This window comes from Amblyomma maculatum, chromosome 7, assembly GCF_055883805.1.
Source record: "Amblyomma maculatum isolate TAMU_Amacu chromosome 7, ASM5588380v1, whole genome shotgun sequence".
NCBI lineage: Eukaryota > Metazoa > Arthropoda > Arachnida > Ixodida > Ixodidae > Amblyomma > Amblyomma maculatum.
In genome coordinates this window covers 110,477,916-110,491,942 of record NC_139350.1, presented here as the reverse complement: position 1 = coordinate 110,491,942, position 14,027 = coordinate 110,477,916, and positions in this window count along the sequence as shown.

The following is a 14,027-nucleotide window of genomic DNA, read 5'->3' as shown; positions in this document are numbered from 1 at the left end:
ACGGCATATCCTATGACATCGGCACAATCGTATCGTTATCTGATTTTCAAGTAACTTTAACCAATCACCTTAAATAATTAATATCATCACAGTTGTCAGCACTTCAAGCACATCTCTCCCTTTATGTAAAACCTCCTAAATGGGAGCCTATAAGGAATATAAACTGAATTGAATTGGATACGGTATTTCTCACTTGACCTACAGAAAACAGGGTAGTGTCAGCCCAGACAGACTAAATCATGTACTAGTGATTAGTAGCACTGAAACGTTTGTCGACAACATAACTCAGCAAATGCAAAAACAACGTTCAGCACAAAATTTCGGATTGGTAGCCCAAAAAAGCCCTGAGCAGAAAACGTTGCGACTGAAGTGACCGGCACTAGGTATCGCACGCCGTGAGAAACGCGGCCCCGGAAACAGTGTTCTACTTTTGCCCAACACATACAAGCATCGCCTTAGACGCGCGAAATAGAATGCAAGAAAAGCCGCAAAATGAATCCGCCCTCACTTTGTTCTGTTACATTTTTTGAACACAATTTAAACGTCCTCAGTTCTATACAAATGTTGCAATCGACCAATAATTTTTCGAACCCACTTTAGGATCTGCAGCACACAAACTTCTTTACTTTGCTTTGGCGAGTTCTGAGCCCGCGTAAAACGTAGTCAAAACGTAATAATGTCTTCACGTCCATTTTTACGGGATCGCGTATACAGCTCATTATCTCAAGAAGGGGTCGCTGTCACCCTAACTCAGTATTGAGAAAAACGTGTCAGAAAAATTGACGCCGCCATGCTGCGGCCCCCGCGATGAAACTAATCGAGGCCTTATACATCGCTGCTAAATAAGATTCCGTCTGCGTATTCTGAGCTCAAAAGCGGCTTACAGAGTGCAAACTGCGCGCCTACGTCGAATTGTTAATGCGGAACACCCAAGAGGACGGCAGGCACGTCATAAACCTTAAGGCGGAGCTCAAGTGTTATCCTAACATTTTTATGCCTGTAATCCATCGAAATTGCGACGACACCCCTCAATAGAACCTCAATGTATAGAGATTTAACGTCTCAAAACTGCAGGTGGGTTTATAAAGAAACAGAGCTGTTAAAGGTCGCTGGAGTAGTTTAACCGACATGTGGCAAAGAAATCGGTAGTGACGCTTGCGTCTGCTTCCGCGTGACAGTGCGGGATCAATATAATGAATCAGATTTTTTACTGTGCGTATTGTGTTTAGGCATTTCACATCTTACACTTGGTTAATAATAAGCTTAGTACTACAGCCTATTCATAGATCACTGTACATTTGATTATGTCACACTTATCTCAGTTCTTGCAGTGAATAATGGGGAACCACATACAAAACGTATTTATCACCATTGTTGACACTACAAAACGCGCCTTGAAAACCATGGGATTACCTACTTCTGGTAGTTCTAACAATAACATCTTTGACGCACTACAAATCAGGTCGTTCACTACCTTACGCGACTACAAACTATCCCTTGTTGTTAGTAATATAAATAACAACTACCCATTAACTATTAGTACATTCAGTATTCCCGTCCGCACTAATAGGAAAGCCAGAAAATTTTATTCTTTCCGTTTGTCACAATGAGTACGGAGAAAGATGAATAGAATTTACAGGAGCGAAAACTGAAACTCGTTGCCAATTGAAATAAAACTAGCTAGGAATTTTAAACTGACATGCAAGATACATTTTCTCGCAATCGAAGCAAGGCTACAATTGTAGTTTTTCTTCAATGTGTTTGTAACGGCTGACCTATATGTTATTTTGTATTGGACCGCTGACTAGCCTCATTGGCTATAGGTCCAAATATCTGTGTATAAATTTTTCTTTGTATCGTTGAATTAAAACTTAATAATTCGTGTTTTTTGGAATGTTTCCTCTACACTGACAATTTACACTACCAAGATTGGTCATCATTATTGGCCAGACTATACCCACTGCAGGGCGAAGGCCTTTCCCATATTACTGCAATTAACTCGGTCCTGTGCCAGCTGTATCCACTTGACCCCTGTGAACTTCTTAACCTCATCCGCTCACCTAACGTTCTGCCGCCCCCTGCTGCACTTTCCTTCCGTTGAAAGAATCTATTTTTTTTACCCTAAGCGACCATTGGTTAATGCCCTTCTTGAGTTCCACTAGACTATTAGTAATCGGAGTTATTTCTCTGACTCACTCTGCACGCTTCATATCTCTTAACGTTACACCTACCATTTTGCGTCCCCTAGCCCTCTGCGTTGTCCTAAGCTTAAGTAGAGCACTTTCCGTTAGCCTCCTGTTCGTTTCCCTTTCATGGTCCGGATCTGCGGTTATTACCTGTCCTAAGCAGACATATTAGCCTACCACTTCCAGCGCTTCGCTACGTATTGTGAACTGCTGTTCCTTCCCGAGGCTGTTGAACATCACCTTAGTCTTCTGCATACTGAGTTTCAAGTTTACCTTTCTGCTTTTCCCGTGAACTACTTAGTAAGGCAATGTCTTCAGCGAATCGCAGATTATTGAAGTATTCTCTATTCACCCTTATTCCTAACTGCTCCCATTCCAAGTCTCTGAATACTTTCTCTATGGAAGGTGTGAATAGCAGTACTGGGGTGATCATGTCCCCTTACTTAACACCTTTCTATATTGAAATTTTGTTACTTTCTTAATGCAGAACTATGGTTGCTGCGCAGCCACTACAGATATCTTCCAGTACTTTCACATACGGCTGGTTTATACCCTGATTTCGCAATGCCTGCTTGAGCGCCGAGGTTTCTAGGAAGCAAATGCTTTCTCGTAGTCAGTGAATGCTGTGCATAGGGGCTAGTTATATTCCGAGCGTTTTTCTATGACCTCGTTGATGGTATGGAAAAATGCAGTACCGTTTCCGAAAACCTGTTTGATATTTTGCATGATTGAAGACTAAGGTTTTCCTGATTCTATTAGAGATTACCTTAGTAAATAACTTATGCGCAACATACTGTAAGCTGATTGGTCTATAATTTTTGAAGCTCTTAGTGTCCTCTTTGTTATGAACTAAGATAATCTTTGCGTTCTTCAATGGTTCCGGTATCGTCGATGACACCAGGCATTGCGTATACAAGATGGCCAGTTTTCCTAGCACGGTATTCCCCCTCGTGCTTCAACAAATCTGCAATTGCCTGATCCTCTCCAGCTGCTTTCCCCTTTTTCGTAGTTTCTAAAGGTTTCTATATGGGTAACATCGCTTATCCCGAAGATCGCGTTTTAGGTCAGCCAATGTAGATTGGTTTCGAGGGTTCGTATATTTTACAAGCCAAACAGTCTTTTTTTGTGGTTGAAATACGGCCGAGTTTTGCTTCAAGAGAATCTAAAAACAATTACAGCGGCGATGAACTGTGTCATCTAATATAAACGCATAGAAGAAAAGGAGCATAAACATACTCTTCACAGTTGCATAGTGCATAAAGCAGCCTTATGTTACTAGGAGTCAGTGGTGAACTTATGGCTGAAAGTGTTGTCATTGAAAGAGCCTTAGGAATCGTAGGGTCTTCCCTGGGGCAAGCTGTTGTTATCCTGGGGTATCCGAAATCTGGCTTTCAGAGGCTGGAGCGAGCGTGGTTTTACCACGTGTTTGGTGTCCCTCAGCTCAGTGCACGTTGTCTACACATTTGCGTTTTCAGTAGTTGTCCTCGCACATAGCAGTCTTGGGGAGCGAAAGAGTGAGCAACCTCGCCTATAATGCACTGCCCAGAAACCAAACAAAAAATATCCTCCAAGTCAGCAAATCCTAGAAACTATGTGCAGTCATTTAGTACCCTTTAGTGTCCGTCCACTGAACCATTTGTGAGAAAAGAAATAGGAAGACCTCAAGCCATTTTATTACACCTCATTCGCAAAAGCTGTCCTCGTTCCGCGGAGTGAACGCACAAAACACACTTGGAATTATCTCCTCTGTGTTCCTCATGCTTCGTGTGCTGGGATTTAGACCATTATGATGCGCTGTCCAGCTTACCGCGTGGAATGGCATGCCCCGTTTGCTTTCCCGAAGAGTGTAGGAATGACAGTTTTAGCCAAGCGGCAGCCAGGCAGTAGGATGGAAGCTTCTCTCCACTTAAGATCCCTACGAGGCTCTGATCTGGACCTGAAATGGAGCCGGAAGCAGTCGTCTATTATGGATAACGTACATGGTGACGCTATCCACAATAGTTTTGCATTTTATTATTTGTCTCAAATGGTGACCAAGATGGAACAATTGGCGGCCGATTCCGCAAGGCTAATCCTACCACAACCTTAGAACAACCACAATTACTCTTTAAGAGCATTTTTATTGGACCTTCCAGCTGGTCTGGAGTAAGTAAAATATAGCGCAATAAATCAATGAAAGTTGGACGACTCTTCCCCCATAAGTCCTTTTACCTTCTCGGACAGCATGCAGATGCACTGGGCTCCGTTCGCCGTATACTCGGGCTAAGAACGAAGTTGCAGATACCCTTCAAGGGTGGCACCCAAGCCACTGGCGTTGACAACTGTAAGCCAGTGGTGGTCGGTCAATACGAATGTCATTTATGACGTTGCAGTGAAAACTATAATCTCTTTTTAAGCATAAAGAAACAGAAAATATCAAAAACTTGTAAATTCCTCGCTGCCACATGGTGACCTTTTCGTATACTTTCTCACCATGGTTTATTTTTTTTTGCTTATATACCGGCACAAATTCACAATATGTGTTGAATAAGCTTTGTAGTTTATTAACAGCGGGACGTGTGTCCGTCGCTCATTTTCGCGCTGCCCTTTTTTGTGCTCAACTGTCCTGAACACGAAGACCCTCATAGAAGCAACGACTACCCTTGTTTGATTTAATGCACTATGAACCTCTTGTTTTCGTCGCTATTTGCCTGAGTTGCTTTCGGACGTTACGTACCTATAAGCCTTTTGTTTTACTTTTTTCTCAGCTTATGGCGTAGGCCAAGATATTGTTACTACCTGAGGGGGTGTGAGGCTATATGAAGCTGCCAAAAGACAGCTTTTACTTCAGGCCCCCGCCATCATATACAGGGTGATGTAAAATAAATTTATTATTATTATTACTACTTCTATGATGAGGCTGATCACGAGCCTACCAGCCACGTATGGTAAAGAGAACCGTGAATTATGTATCTGTAGTTAGAAATTTTCAGAGCTTCTGTCGTTCTAAAAATACGCAAACTGCAATGTTTACATAAAGAAATAGTAAACTTGCGCAACTTCTTTGCTTAGGTTGACAACTCGATGTGAAGCTTCTTACAAGCTATCTGAAGAAGCCCAAAAGACTTGCATAGTTGAACAGTAGGCACACCAGGCTTTTTTTTGTAATGCGTCACTGCACACACACGGGAAATATTGTTTATGGGAGTAGACTGCAGTAGACGTGGCTTCTATTAGCTGTTTGCACCATCTTCGAGCTTGAATGATGTGTCGATCTAAATGCTTTCTAGTACTCCCTTTATGTGCTTAAAAATATATGGGGACACGTAAGCTCCGCAGTAAGGGTATGCCGCTAAGAGCTTGACAAACGCGGATGATGTATTTCACTTTTTAATGTTTATATTTATAAACCAATACTTAGCATCAGCAGTCATTGGCTATCCATTCTGAGCAGTCTAACACCTTTGGACACATTTGTCATTTTTTTTTAATTATATTAATAAATTATTCCATCAATTAAACTTCAATTTCTTAATTAGCGTCATCATGCATTGGCTTTACACTACGAGCATTTTGACACCTTTAGGCGTCCTTTTTTCAAATTTTTATTTACTACGTTTCTTTTTTCGTCAATTCATTACAATGAGTTCATAAACTCTTCATCGCCTATCACACGCCAATTCATCATCAATCCCTAGAACCACATGGCAAGATCTTTTAACTCAGACCCCCATTATTTCCAAACGCGGTGCCGACAACTACTACTACTACGCCGACGACTTTTTGACCGAACTAGCTGTATAGGCTATCACTGAATAAACAAAAAAGATGGAGCTAAATTGGGGTTCTCCTCAGTTCATGGCACATGGTAACAATAATTCTGCTCTTGCCACATGTGCCGTGGGGCCTGCTGAATAGCCACTGAGCCACGTATGGTAATGAAAAGTGCAGCTCATACTTCCGTAATATGAACACAGCTTAACTTAGCCCGAGAACATGCTTCCCATGGTATATATACAAGTAAACAATAGATTGCGGCAACAATTTGCACAGAGGTTTCCATACTGCCGATGACTACCTCACTTTAGGTTTTTACATTGCAGCACATTACTGCTGGTGGTCGCAGAAAAATCTACAGCCTAGATGGTTTTCAGCACTCTTGGCCAATGTGCATATGAGCGGTTTTCACCATTGCATTTGCTTACTGCAAAAAAAAAAAATCAAGTGGCTAACAGTCAGGTGCTTCACCGTTTTTATGACATTTTGCATGCTGACATTTCGGGTCCCGTGGGTTTCTTGAAGAATGCAGGATAGCTTTGTTGTCATGATTTTCGAAGTAGTTTTCTACTAATAAATTGACTGCTTCATCTGGTGTTTATTTTTGGTTTTGAAGCCTGCGAACAACGCTTTCTTCTTTGAAACACCACTGCTTGTTGAGAACAGGCACATAAGGGCCATTTCAAGCTCACGTAACCTTGTCCCATGACCCCAAAGGAGCCAGTTTGCTTACTCTGTATATTTCGTTGCGAACCCGTAGAGACAAGAAGGTTCTTTGTTTATTGCAGCCAGAGAGCGGACCGCAACAGCTTGCCTGTGTAGTTTCAGCCATCATGAAATACTATGCTCTGATGAAATGCATATTCTCAGTTCTCAGTCACCTGTTGCCCCTATTTGAGCAAGTGCAGAAGCTGGTTATTACAGCGACAGCGTCGAATCGCCCCTTCCTGGATTTCGCTTTGGTGTAGCGGCAGTATTAGTAGTAGTAGCAGTAATAGTCAGCGTGCTCGCAGCCTGGTTGTCAGTGCGAGCTTTCTACAACGCTCTCCTTCTAGGAAGAGTCTGGAGGCTACAAGGAAAGAGCGAGGTACGGCAACAAGGAAGAAATGCGTCGACGGAGGGTAGTAATAAAACTGTACCTTATGGTGCCACCTGTTAAGCACCCGTTTTCTGAGTTTCGCATAGCTGTAGTAGTAGTAGTAGTAGTAGCAAACATAATTGTGTGCCTCTCAATTTGTTCACCTATGTAAACCACGAAATAGTACTACCATGCACACCACAAAATAGTACTACCTCCACAGCGTTCGCTGAACCTCGCGTAAAGGAGCGGCAATGATGCAGTAACTGTCACCGTTTCTCTGCAGCAAAGCCCTTCATTTTTTGGCCCCCATATTCCCGTCCAGAACACTTCAGCACCAGAGGCGATATCAGATGCTAGAAGTGGAGCTCACAAAAGAGCGTGCGCAATGCATGTTGCAAAAACTACGACGTTCTTGGTTGGCAGTTGCTTTCTTCAGTTGCCACAACACCGCGCATCGCTCACATTTGTAGACTTTCGGGGTGCAATCCAGTCTGTCACAGAGCTTTACCGGTGCTAATTACGACTGTGGCTAGAATCGACTAATTAATTCACTAAATGATTAAGGAGATTTATTCTACTGCTGTTATTACAACCCATTGAGAAACCGTGTACCACAAGTTGAAAAGCTAACGCAAATGTGGAATAAATAGTTAGTTTACACAGAAAAGTGTATCCATGACTGTAATTCCAGGGTCAAGGAAAGTTGAAAACTCCGGTGCACGTGTTTTTATTTCTCGCGAAGACCCTAACGATCCACAAGGCAATCACATGAGATGGAGGAATGCGTAGCTACCAGTTACCTTAAGTGCCTATTAACAGCGGAAGGCTGCGGAGGTCATGCTGCACAAGCTTTTCGTTGTAATTTTGAGCTAAGAACAAATCGCAAATGATCTTGCTCGAGGCAGTCACTTGCTGACCGATTTCCTGCGACACATCTAGAAAAAAATGTTTCCTTCAATCCACGCAACTGCGCAAAATGACATGACACGTAATCGCATTCTGCTGCGTTTTCAAATCGAGCCATAGCACAAGCCAGCAGCCCCCTGCCAGCATTATTTAGGCATCCATATTCGAGCATACACACTTCTTTGCTTGCACGTGCTGCCTCTTCCTCATGTGCTGCCCGCTCGTTTTTTTTTTTACCTGCAACATTTTCTCTCAGTCATAAAATTTCCTATGCACCGCTTGAAGCAAGCGTGCCACGTGTGATAAGCTGGAAGTTTTCTTCTATTTAGGGCGCAAAAATTTTATGCGTGCAGAAACATGCTGGATTTTTTTATATCTAAAAAGTTGCTGGGAAAAATTTTCCTCCGCTGTCAACTATGGAGCCTCGCTCGTCAAATTGCGCATGGATGGGGCGACATGGATGGGGTGATTTCAGGAAGTAGGAAATGATACCTGCCTGCGTAAACACTTCATGGGTTCAGGGCTCGTTGCGGACTAAGCAGATAAAGTAGCATGATATCCTGGAAGCTCTAGTATGAAGTCATCATTAACTAGCTTTTTCTGATCATACCGGCTGGGAAACTGCGCTTCGAAAAATGACCACTCTTAGTATTCACAATTCAAGAGCTTATTGGTTGGGGCTCCATCTAGAAGCGGCTAATAAAAGCTATCTGCTATTTCCGTCATTCTCTTCTGAAAATCACTTATTTCCTTTTTGTCTTCCCTCCTAATTATCCCTGCGGCGCTTACATGTAATAAGGCTTTTTACTGCATCTCTTCGACCAATTTTATTTACCAGATTATTGTGAATTTACCAACAACCTCAAAATTTAGAACTTAGACACAGAAGACTTCAAATGACAGCGAGCACCACCACTATCCGTATGCACCCTTTTTTTGACAAGTCAAAACCATCATTTTTTAAGGCCTTCATAGGCTGATCCTTGTTAGCAAGGTCTGTGCGTTCGCGAGATGTTTCCGCGAGATTTTGTGGCATTTCGCGGGATATCTACGGGGTTTCTTTTTAACCTCTGGAAAAAAAAATCCTCCACAGTAAACTGAACTCCTACACCCCCGATCATCAGCCGAGCGCGTTAACTGACTACACCACGTCGGACACAGGGGAACGTATCTTAGTTATCCTTGTCCAGAATTCCTGCCATCTCCATGGCCACGTAGGAGCACAACGACGATGCCTTCAACCCGGTCTCCAGCAGGCGTGTGGCGCACGCCATCTGCCGCCAGCTATGGCGACAAAGTACCGCAACGAGCGCGCGCCCTCGCCGCCAAGTTTAGCTGCTCACCTTGAATCTGGCACGGAAGAAGCACTACGTGATCGGTGGGGTTCTGGCACAAAAACACTATAGTAGAATCAGCCTTGAGGGCTTATGCCTTATTTTATTATTAATTTACTTACACAATTATTTATTTACATATACTATAGTCTCGCAGAGAGAGATGTAACAGGACTGGGTACATACGCAAACAAGGATCACAATATAGCAACAAGTGCGCAAAAGAAATCAAAGAAAATAAATAGTCACATATTAATTATATAACAGGATCTGTAAAAGTGCGGAACCACCATCACATATAGTCGTATAGTTGTTTGGCGAAATCGTCATGAGACAAGGACGAAAGGAACATCCATTACATTCCACATTTCTATAGTGCGTGGAGAAAAAGTATTTATCAGAATCAGTTCATTCCTGTAATGAGAGTAAGTTGAGCAGGCTACTGCGTCCCGTGCGCGGCACAGAAGAATTGGAGAACTGAATTGGTGCTTGTACAGATAAAGTGTCAAGTACAATGTTGTGGAAGATAATGATGCGGTTATACATGCGTCTGTAAGCAAGAAAGGGAAGCGATAAGATGGTGGAATGTGTCGAGGGCGAGAAGTTGCGCTTATAACGGCGATAAATAAATCTGACTGCGTTTTTTTAACAGAATCAAGCTGTTTTGTATCGCGCAGATGACAGAGTGACCAAAGGGCAGACGCATATTCAAGAAGTGGTCTAATAAAATATTTATACGCTGCAATCTTGCACTATTTTGGGCCTATTTTCGAGATGCGTTTCCGAAAAGTTTTCTCGGCGCTTTACCGCAATTATTTCAGTATGCCTGTGCCACGTATAGATTAGGTGCAAACGTTACTACTAAATATTTAAATTCATATACCTATGTTAGGCTACTGCGTTTATTAATATAGGCATAATTAGGTGGTTTTCATTAGCTCGTAATCGTCATGAAAACAGTTTTTTTTTTTAATTAATCGACATCGCCACTTCTAGCTCCAGTCGCAGAACCTTGAAAATCCATTATTTAGCTTCTCTTGGTGAGTAATTGAGGAGATTTTAGAATAAAAAACGCAGTCGGGGGAATATAATTGATATTTTTTTTTATCATATGTTCCCCAACAGCTGTAATAAAATCATTGTTGTGATAATACATTAAAGTTGCCCTAAAGCAGACCCTTGAGGCACCCCGGAAGTTACCCTTACGCTAGATGATTTCGACTTGTTATACGAAACGAACTGCGAGCTTAAATACACGTAGTTCCTTAGCCAGCGAACGAGGTTAAAATGATTACAATGAATGTGTTCAGTTTATAATAATAGCTTTCGGTGACAAATGGCATCAAATGCTTTCGCATAGTCCGTGAAAATGACGTCAATCTGTACACGTGCGTTAAGTGTTGAGCGATATCTTACGTGAACTTGGTGAGTTGTGACACAGTGGAAAACCCAGCGTGAGACCCATGCTGTGCGTTACAAAATATGTTATTCTTGATTAAACACTGAACAGGTGTATTTATGAATGATGTGCTCTAAAGGTTGCACATTATTGATATCAAAGAAATTAGCCTTTAATTGGTGACGAGGGCCTTGTTACAAAATTCTTATTCATTGAAATAATTTTCGTGTTTTCTAAGACCGACGGTACAGTTTCAGACTCTGGTGATTTTCTAAACAGTACTGATAAATAGCCAGAAAGCAATTCGGAATACCATCAGGAACGCGTTCGGCACACCATCAGGCCCTGCGCTTTTGCTTGTGCCCAAGTTTGATAGCACATTATGCACACCAACAACATTTATATCAATACTAGGAAAAGAGGCAGGCGCAGTATTGAAAATAAAATTAGGGCGGATCCTTCCTCATCAGTGAAAGAAGCGTCCTTCATCATCAGGCTCTCCACTTTGACAAAAGGCTGTACATGGAAGGAACAGCACAGTGGAGAAGCACTGAAAAGAAACAGGCCTCATTCAGAGAAAACTAATTTTTACAAAAGCATGACATGGCAGGAAACCAAAAAACAAAGAACAAGAAACAAAACACTGTTATACAATAGTACTATTATAAAATAATTATAAAATACAATCAAGATGCATTGGTCTAAGGAAGCATGTACATCTTGATCTCCCCCTTTCACAGCAAGCCGGTGTAAGCAATCGGTTAGCACTCAAGCTTTTTTCGGAAGAAATACTGCTGAAAGATGACTTATGTCGCCAGTTTTGTTACTACATGTGTATAACAATACTATATTCCTTGCGTTAGATGATGCTCATGTCGGAAAAGGAGAGTGTGTTGGAAAGCACAGGTAGCCACAAAAGCAGTGATATAAGGCGGGATGTTTAGAATAATCTAGACTGTTGCATGTGCTCATTTATTCTTGGAGTATCAGGTTCACCCGGGAAGCGGTAGGAAAGCAGCAGACTTGTGCAGTCATGCAATTATTGGGACTCAAACGGCGCACTGTTGGCATGGTACACAACGCACCGGCTTTATGCAGGGCAGCATACACAGGATAACAGGGTTTTGAAACCGAGTCAAATATTTTAATTCACATGATAGTAATTATTAGGATTTTTCAAAATGTTCTGCCTTGCACCATCACTTGTACCGCAATATCACAGTCCGTATGTACCCATTTGTTTCAAACATGTCAACGAAATAACCACAGAAAAATTATGGAATCATTTCATATCCATTTTACCAACGAAATAATCACAGAAAAATTATGGAATCATTTCATATCCATTCTACGTAGGATTTCTGCGTTAGTCACCGTTGAGCTGCGTCGTTCAAGAAATGCAAATTTTTTATTCAGTTATACTGCAACTCGAAGCGAAACCGGAAATAATAGGAAGTGTGGGCTTCCTCAGGCCTGTGCATCTTTCTGCTATTGTGTACCTTAATTTTCTTTTTCACGGGCCTGTGTACAGGCTTAACGTTTGGACATTTTGACTGCCAGTGCGGATCTGATTTTGAGCTGTTTGTCTTTTAATTTCCTGACATGCGATGTTCAAGTATAAGCTCTGCTTTTCGCCTTAGTTTGTCCCGTCCTGTATATTTCTTCCATGTCCTACCACGGCATTGTTTTTGTCATCAGTCTTATTGTCATGGGCAAACATTATGTCAAATTGGCTCAAAATTAGGCTGAAAGTAAATATCTTTGCTGTCTTAGGCTCTTCATCTGCCTTTTTATATTTCTTGATCATGAGTATGTATTATCTATTAATCGAAATGCAATGGCTCTACCGTTCAGAACATCCATGGTGCCTTCTGAACTATCAACTGAAATTTAGCCTATCAGGAAAGAGTTCTATACAAGACACCGAAAAATTGCAGCCATTTCAGCTACGTTGTGGAGATGAAAAGTATATGCGAAACGGACGCCATGTTGAATTTCGCTTTCAGGCTAGAGTTGCAAGGTCAGGTTTCAGGCAAAAACCAGCAAAATCAGCGGCTGCAGACCTCAGTGTTAGCAAACTAATTATAAAGCTTGGGACCACTTAATACACCTTAAGAGCACAATGTGAGTGGGGTGTTAGGCTCCATTGTGCACAAGCACACGTTGATGAAGAAGACATGTAAAACAAAGCGCACGAGTGTGGCAGTTAAACATGTGGTTAGATCAGGTGAGGTAATAGCTATGAGGCTCTGTACTGTCTTCCCACAAGACATTTGTGGGTTCATATCTGCTCTGATGGAGTTTTATAGGTCAAAGCTCAGCTTTCTAGATACTTCGTGGTTTTACGATTTAGCTCGTGAAGCAGTCTGTCACACTAAAATATTTTATTGTGCACACTTGTGGTCCTATAGTGGAACATTTCAGTTTATCCAGCTTGCTTAACTTTAATTATGCAAGCTCATTTCATGAACTTACTGTGTATCACAGCTTATCCACCGAAGTATAGTGGCCTTACCATTCAAAATATCTGTGGTACCTTCACAGCAATAAACTGAAGCTTGAAGATGCGCATGGGAAGGAAAGTTCTCTGAACATCACCAGAAATATTTGATTCTAGCATGTGCACTTTTATACTTCTATAATGCAAGTTTTCAGGCTTCACCTAGTACAACCTACTGTGCACTTCATACATTAAATATGTATATTAGTAAAGCAGACAGGAAACCGAAGAAGAGACAGACTAGCTACTTCCATTTAAAGTGGTGCCTGCCTGCAAGCTCTAGGAAAAACAAGAAAGGGAAAGGAAGTAGTGAAAAGAGACACAAGATGCATGATAACCAACATAAAACGTGAGGCGCAAATAATTAACTCATTGGAAGGACCAACTCATGCAGCATGAAGCATAGTACTGGCAAGAAGATAATAAGCTGATGTTCATACTGTAATGAAATAAAATGAAGTATATATGCACACCATACCAGTTGGAGCTTCATCTGTTCTGCTGAGCTCCTGCAGTGCCACCACAGCATCTGTTATTTACATGACGTTGTAAATGTTATTTTCATGTCGCAATTGTACACTCTGCAATGAACGATAATAAAAACTCGTTCTAACATCACGCCAGTGCTAGCTTCATCTGCTCTGGTCAGCACCAAGAGTGCTTCCGCAGCATCTATGGTCATTCAAAATCTGCCCTCGCACACTAAACACTTTGCTTCCCTCTTCTGCGTGCAAAATATTTAGATCTTCTAATGCATTGCCTATCAATTAAAACTGTTTAACAGCGACAACCCGAGGTGGGCAACATCACGAGGTTTCAACCTAACCTCATGAGGTTACCCACAAATCAAATACGCTATTTCATC